General features: G+C 48.3%; 1 long non-coding RNA gene across 1 annotated transcript; it reads left to right on the top strand.

Annotated features, from left to right (window-relative positions):
- Positions 1-221: 221 nt before the first annotated feature.
- LOC125536856 lies at positions 222-1,824 on the top strand. Its single transcript, XR_007295249.1, has 2 exons — positions 222-805; positions 1,415-1,824. It is a non-coding gene; the product is annotated as an uncharacterized LOC125536856 (long non-coding RNA).
- Positions 1,825-5,750: the final 3,926 nt, after the last annotated feature.

Here is a 5,750-nt window from a genome sequence, read left to right as displayed (position 1 = left end):
TAGTGGACAGCGTGACCGACAATGAGGATAAAAAAATAAGTGGTAACAAGGATGGGGCGCTAAGTGTGATAATTTGTTTCTCCCGTTGCAACGTACGGGCACTTTTGCTAGTAATAATAATAATAAAGCACGGATTAAGTTTGTCGGGTTCACTGTCGCTGCAGTTTTGCATAAAAGACCCTGCTTTTGTGGATAATCAACCCGCACTACACAAGCTTTCATCTGTTATTAAGTCAGAAAAAAAAGATTGCAGAGGCCCTCTCTCCCCTGTATGAGGACACGAGACGCCCTGACGGTAGGGTTCCCTTCGCCGCCATGCCGCCGCTTCCGGCAGCCCTCGCCACCATCTTCCGTCCCCAATCGCCGTTGTAGTCCTCCCCCGCCGGTAAATAGCCTTGAAGGAGCCCTAGCCACCGTTTCCCTGGAGCACAGCGGCCGCCGATATTCACGATGGAGCGCCGGTGGACGTCCTGATCGTGGGCGAGGACCCCGCCGAGGCGACTAACCTCGCCACCGCGCGACTCCCCCCAGCATCTCTGCCATCTCCTCGCACTGCCGTGTGCAAGGACCAAGGATACCACCGGCTCTCCTTGATATCTCTGTCTCCACTCCCCCGAGGTGCGAGGACTTCGTCGGCGTCAAAGCCACTGCCGGGCGGGACGTGCAGGCGCCCGAGGGGCGCGGCGCTCCTCTCCTGGTGCGGCGCAAAAGGGAGGGAGGAGAGGATCGAGCTGCCGGCACACCACCCGGCGTTCGCCCCTGGTCCAGACTTTGTCGGAACTCCATCTGTCGGTTCTGCACTTAAGTATTCACTGAAGCAAACCTTGCAATTTCCTGATATATCTTCATGGTTGTTGAAGCCAAGCTCACATCTCATCTGCTTTTTAATTACGCCCTATCCCAACCTGAAAATTCCTATTTATATGACTAATGAATCCTGTGTCAAGACTAAGTATGTACGAACAATTTTGCAAAATTTACTTTCTGTAACTGATGGTCTGGAGTAGTGTCTTATACGTGGTTAGATAATGCAGTGGGGAATTTTTCTCATGTACATCTTATATATCAGAAAATGTTGCGCTTCAGATGATCTGTGCCAATTATTAGTGTTTGTGGTCATGTGTTTCCTGTAGATCAAATATCTATTTGCAATTTTGGATCAGTATACGAGCTTTGAATTCAGAATTGCATTTACTGTTTTTCTTTTTGGCGCAGAAAGAAGTAGTTAGTGTTAAACATATGGTAGACCGAGCGACTTACCAATGACAATTTGTCTGGAGATCTCTGATGTTTTCTGTACACTTCTGTGGTTGAAAACCTGAAACGATTTGTGTAACTGATAGGTCTGTTGCTTTACTCCTACACTGCTTAATTAACCTGCGATTAATTTTGATATTTGATTTTTGGCAAGCAGATCATCGGACTATAGATTATTGATCACGCATGAAATGTTGTAAAGGAAAAGAATCTACATTTGCATGCTTGATTTGAAGACTTGCTAGCTGGGTGAAGAAGCTTTCTGACAAACATCCAAATAACTCTAATAGGCCAAGTTGAGCATATGTTAGATGGTCTAGATGACATGGATGGTGCCGAGGATGTGCGTTTTGATGAGCTCATAGGCATGCAAGGCGTAGTATTTCACTTGGTTGGGAATGCAATTACAGTAAGCATATCTTATTTGTCTTATTTTAGTTAGACAAATGTGTTTCCTTCAGGTTTACATGTATCTGTATAGATATTCTGACTAATATTTTCATGCTATGCAAAAGACTAGACCTTGTTTCCTCATAATTTATGGTTGAACAACATTTGTATTGATTATCTTTAGTCTTTACTATGTTCCCTCCAGATAGGTAGCCAGTTAGATACCTTATCTTGGCTTCCTCGTTAACATGATGTTCAGCACTTTTATCTGTCACATATGACATATCTATCTTTATTTCTTTTTCCCTTTATTGGTGTCTCATTTCACCCCCAGAAATGTCATGTTAATAAGTGGCATGAAGGAAATATGCTTTTTCCTAAAATTGATAAGCATTTAGGAGTCTTCATGTGTCCAGAAAATTGTTCTATGTATGTGTGTTTTATGTGTTGTCGCATGCTTGTGCTGCTTGCACATCTGGCCGGAGATCAAGTCAAGATGCTTAGCTCATGTACTTGCTTCTCTGTATATTCAGATTCACATTCAAATTCTTTCAGGAAATTCATCGTACAACCACCCTTTTATTTAGAGAAAAAATACACTGCAAAGTTGCATATTTGCTCCTGTCTATTTTGAACTCGTGGCTTTCAGAGGGCCTCAGTTGACGACGTCGCGCAACGGCAGGGCGGTGGTTCACCGACGACGACGGCGGCGCTCCAGCCGCCCATCTTCTCCTCCCCATTCTTTATTTTATAGCCCCCACCTCCATCCAAATGGTTTCCACCATTGCCCCTCACAACATGCCTCTGCCGCCTATGCCCCTATCCCGCCTACTTCTCCAAGGTTGCCCACCCTCCGGGTGCCTGCCCCTTAGTCACCACCCCATGCGGCGCCCCCCACTTATCAGCCACTGTCCCCAGATGACCATTGCACACCACAACTAGCCTCTCTCAGTTTCTATACCCCGCAGCTCGCCACCTCCCGGGCGTGAAATTAGAGTGTTACGGAAAAATCAAGAGATATGGAGGAACAAAGATTGCTCATTGTAATTCAGTTGCTAAACTGAACCATGTAACTCGATCAGGTTTCGCCTTACACATAGCCAAACGTTTGAGTGATAGTTATACTACACTAGCATCTATATTCAAATTTGACAGAAATAACAATAAAACCTATTAAATTTTGAAAGGATGCAGAAAATACTGTTGTTTGGATCTATTGCACAATGCAAAAAAGGTAAAATCAGTGTAAGCTTTTCAAAGGTCCCATTTTTTCCTAAAAAAGGTTTGACTGTTGTTTCACATGACAAATCTACCCTCAAATGCATCAACATTCCTACGTGGAACAAATGCATTGGCATATCATGTGCATGGGAAGACGTGTGGTACTATGGCAGTTTGTTTTATTTGTTTCTTTCTATGTTGGTACAGGTAACTTCAGCACATATATCACAATGGATGGCAAGTATATGTATAAATTTAGATTTTGTCCAATCTGATGTACATTGCATTGCTATTTCTTCAGTCGGTGTAATTTTCTAAGCATGGTAACAACGCTCAATTTGCCTAGCTCAAATGATGTTGAAGCTGAGAAGCAACAGTAGGTAGAATACATTGGTCTGAATTTTTGCACCAAGATTCAAATAATACCACAGCTCATATGATGCACAATGTTTCTGAAAATATAGGAGCCTATGGTCAGATTTAGGTTAGGACTTGGGACAACGAGAATAAATATCACATATCCCGTACCGGCATCCCGAAGAACCCTACTTTCAATTGGTCAATCGTTTTTGTCATTAGCAGCCCGTCACTTTTCTCCCGTTGCAACGCACGGACATTTGTGCTAGTAGGATTTAATCCATGTATCTAACGGATTTGGTCCAATGGAAACATTTGAGCCTTGTCAAGTGTACTACCAACTCATATTATTTTTACTCCTGTTAAAAGTCGTTTAGTCGCTGTTTATGGGTTGTCCAGAGGGTCAGTTAGTGTATAATTAGAAAAGCTAGCTAGTAGCTAGCAGTAGTACAGTATAGAGGAGGAGCAAGCATGCGGGGGCGCTGCAGTAGGGGAGGCAAGGCCGTGCTTGTAGCGACGGCAAGGTGAAGCGGGCGGCGCAGGTGACAGGGGGCACGGGCGCCCAGCGATGGGAGCGGCGACCAGCGGGAAGTGGCGGCGCTAGGCGGCGAGGTACGCGAGTAGGGAGGCGTGGGGACGACGGGCAGCGTCAGGCAGTTGCGGGCACGGGAAGGCGCTGGCATGGGGGAACGATGCGGTCGGGCAACAGCGGTCGGGGCTCGCGCGGCTGGGCACGCGTGAGGCGTAGCCAGGGCGGCGAGCGCGCATGCGGGCGGCTGCAGCAGCGGGAGGGACGACCACGCGCGTGCCGGCGGTCGGGCTGACCGCGAGCTCAGCCGGAGCTCGCACGGCGTGGAGCAGTAGGGCGCGGCGACGCACAGGTGAGCGTGCGTGAGGCCACGGCGGGGCGAGCACGGGGCTCGACTGGGAGCAGCGGAAGTACACACGTACTCGTGAGCTCCGACGAGGTCAGGGACGGAGGCTACCGCAACGAATCGAGGGGGCAAGCGAGGGGAATCGGCGCGGGTGCTCACCAGGGAGCACATGGTGGCGTGAGGGCGTCCCTGCTCGCGCGACTTGTCATAGACGAAGAGGGTGAAGGTGCGCATCTCCTGGACCTACTAGATAGGCGAGGGAAGGCCGATGTCCGCGCCAACGTCGATGGCGCAGCCATGGGAGCTCTCGGACGCGGCTCGATTTGATGGAAAACGGTGCCAGAGGGGAAAATTGAGGGAGCTAGGGTTCATGGCAGAGAGAGGGGCGTCGAGGGAGGGCTCTTATACAGCTCGTCAACCACGGGATGGGCGGCAGCGCGACATCCGCGTGCTGGACGGCGCATGGGCGTCCTCGGGAGCGAGGTGAACAGGAGGTAGGAGGAGGCGTGAATGGGCTGGGCCGGCTGTGCACTGGGGCCACTAGGGCCCGATGCACAGTAGTTTTTTTTGAAATAAAACGAGATTTTATTCATTAGCAATAACCAATACATTGTTTGTGAGAAGCGTTACAATTTCACTAATAGGCTCCTCAAACCAATCCGAAATTAGAAAAAAATCTAGCTAATCTAGCAAGTTCATGTGCTACTTTATTAGCCTCTCTATTACAATGTTCGAATTTAGACATGATAAAATCACAAGCATAGTGATAGCAGTCATCGAAGATTGCCGCCGCCGCTCCCGCTGACTGTCCTTCGTCCTGCATGGTCTCAATCACCTCCAGCTTGTCCGAGTTGATGATTAGGCGATTACATCCCGCCCTTTGCGCTAAATTTAGGCCAAATTTGAGAGCTAAGGCCTCCGCCATGAGAACATCTGCGCAGTGGTCTATCTTTCCATTCCCTCCTGCAATAAACCTACCTTAGTCGTCTCTCAATACTGCCCTCATCGTACCCTCCAGCAAGTCATGATCAAAAGAGGCGTCAACATTGAGTTTTCACAAATCCCCTAGGAGGACATTGCCAACCCCCCTTTTTCATGGACGCCTTTGAAGATGATCAACAACAACAACAACAAAGCCTTTAGTCCCAAACAAGTTGGGGTAGGCTAGAGGTGAAACCCATAAGATCTCGCTACCAACTCATGGCTCTGGCACATGGATAGCAAGCTTCCACGCACCCCTGTCCATAGCTAGCTCTTTGGTGATACTCCAATCCTTCATGTCTCTCTTAACGGACTCCTCCCATGTCAAATTCGGTCTACCCCGCCCTCTCTTGACATTCTCCGCACGCTTTAGCCGTCCACTATGCACCGGAGCTTCTGGAGGCCTGCGCTGAATATGCCCAAACCATCTTAGACGATGTTGGACAAGCTTCTCTTCAATTGGTGCTACCCCAACTCTATCTCGTATATCATCATTCCAGACTCGATCCTTCCTCGTGCGGCCACACATCCATCTCAACATACACATCTCCGCCACACCTAACTGTTGAACATGTCACCTTTTAGTCGGCCAACACTCAGCGCCATACAACATTACGGGTCGAACCGCCGTCCTATAGAACTTGCCTTTTAGCTTTTGTGGCACTCTCT

The sequence above is a fragment of the Triticum urartu genome, chromosome 2, assembly GCF_003073215.2.
Source record: "Triticum urartu cultivar G1812 chromosome 2, Tu2.1, whole genome shotgun sequence".
In the NCBI taxonomy this organism is placed as follows: domain Eukaryota; kingdom Viridiplantae; phylum Streptophyta; class Magnoliopsida; order Poales; family Poaceae; genus Triticum; species Triticum urartu.
The sequence above is the reverse complement of the archived record's forward strand: the minus strand, read 5'-3'. Positions and strand labels throughout refer to the sequence as shown.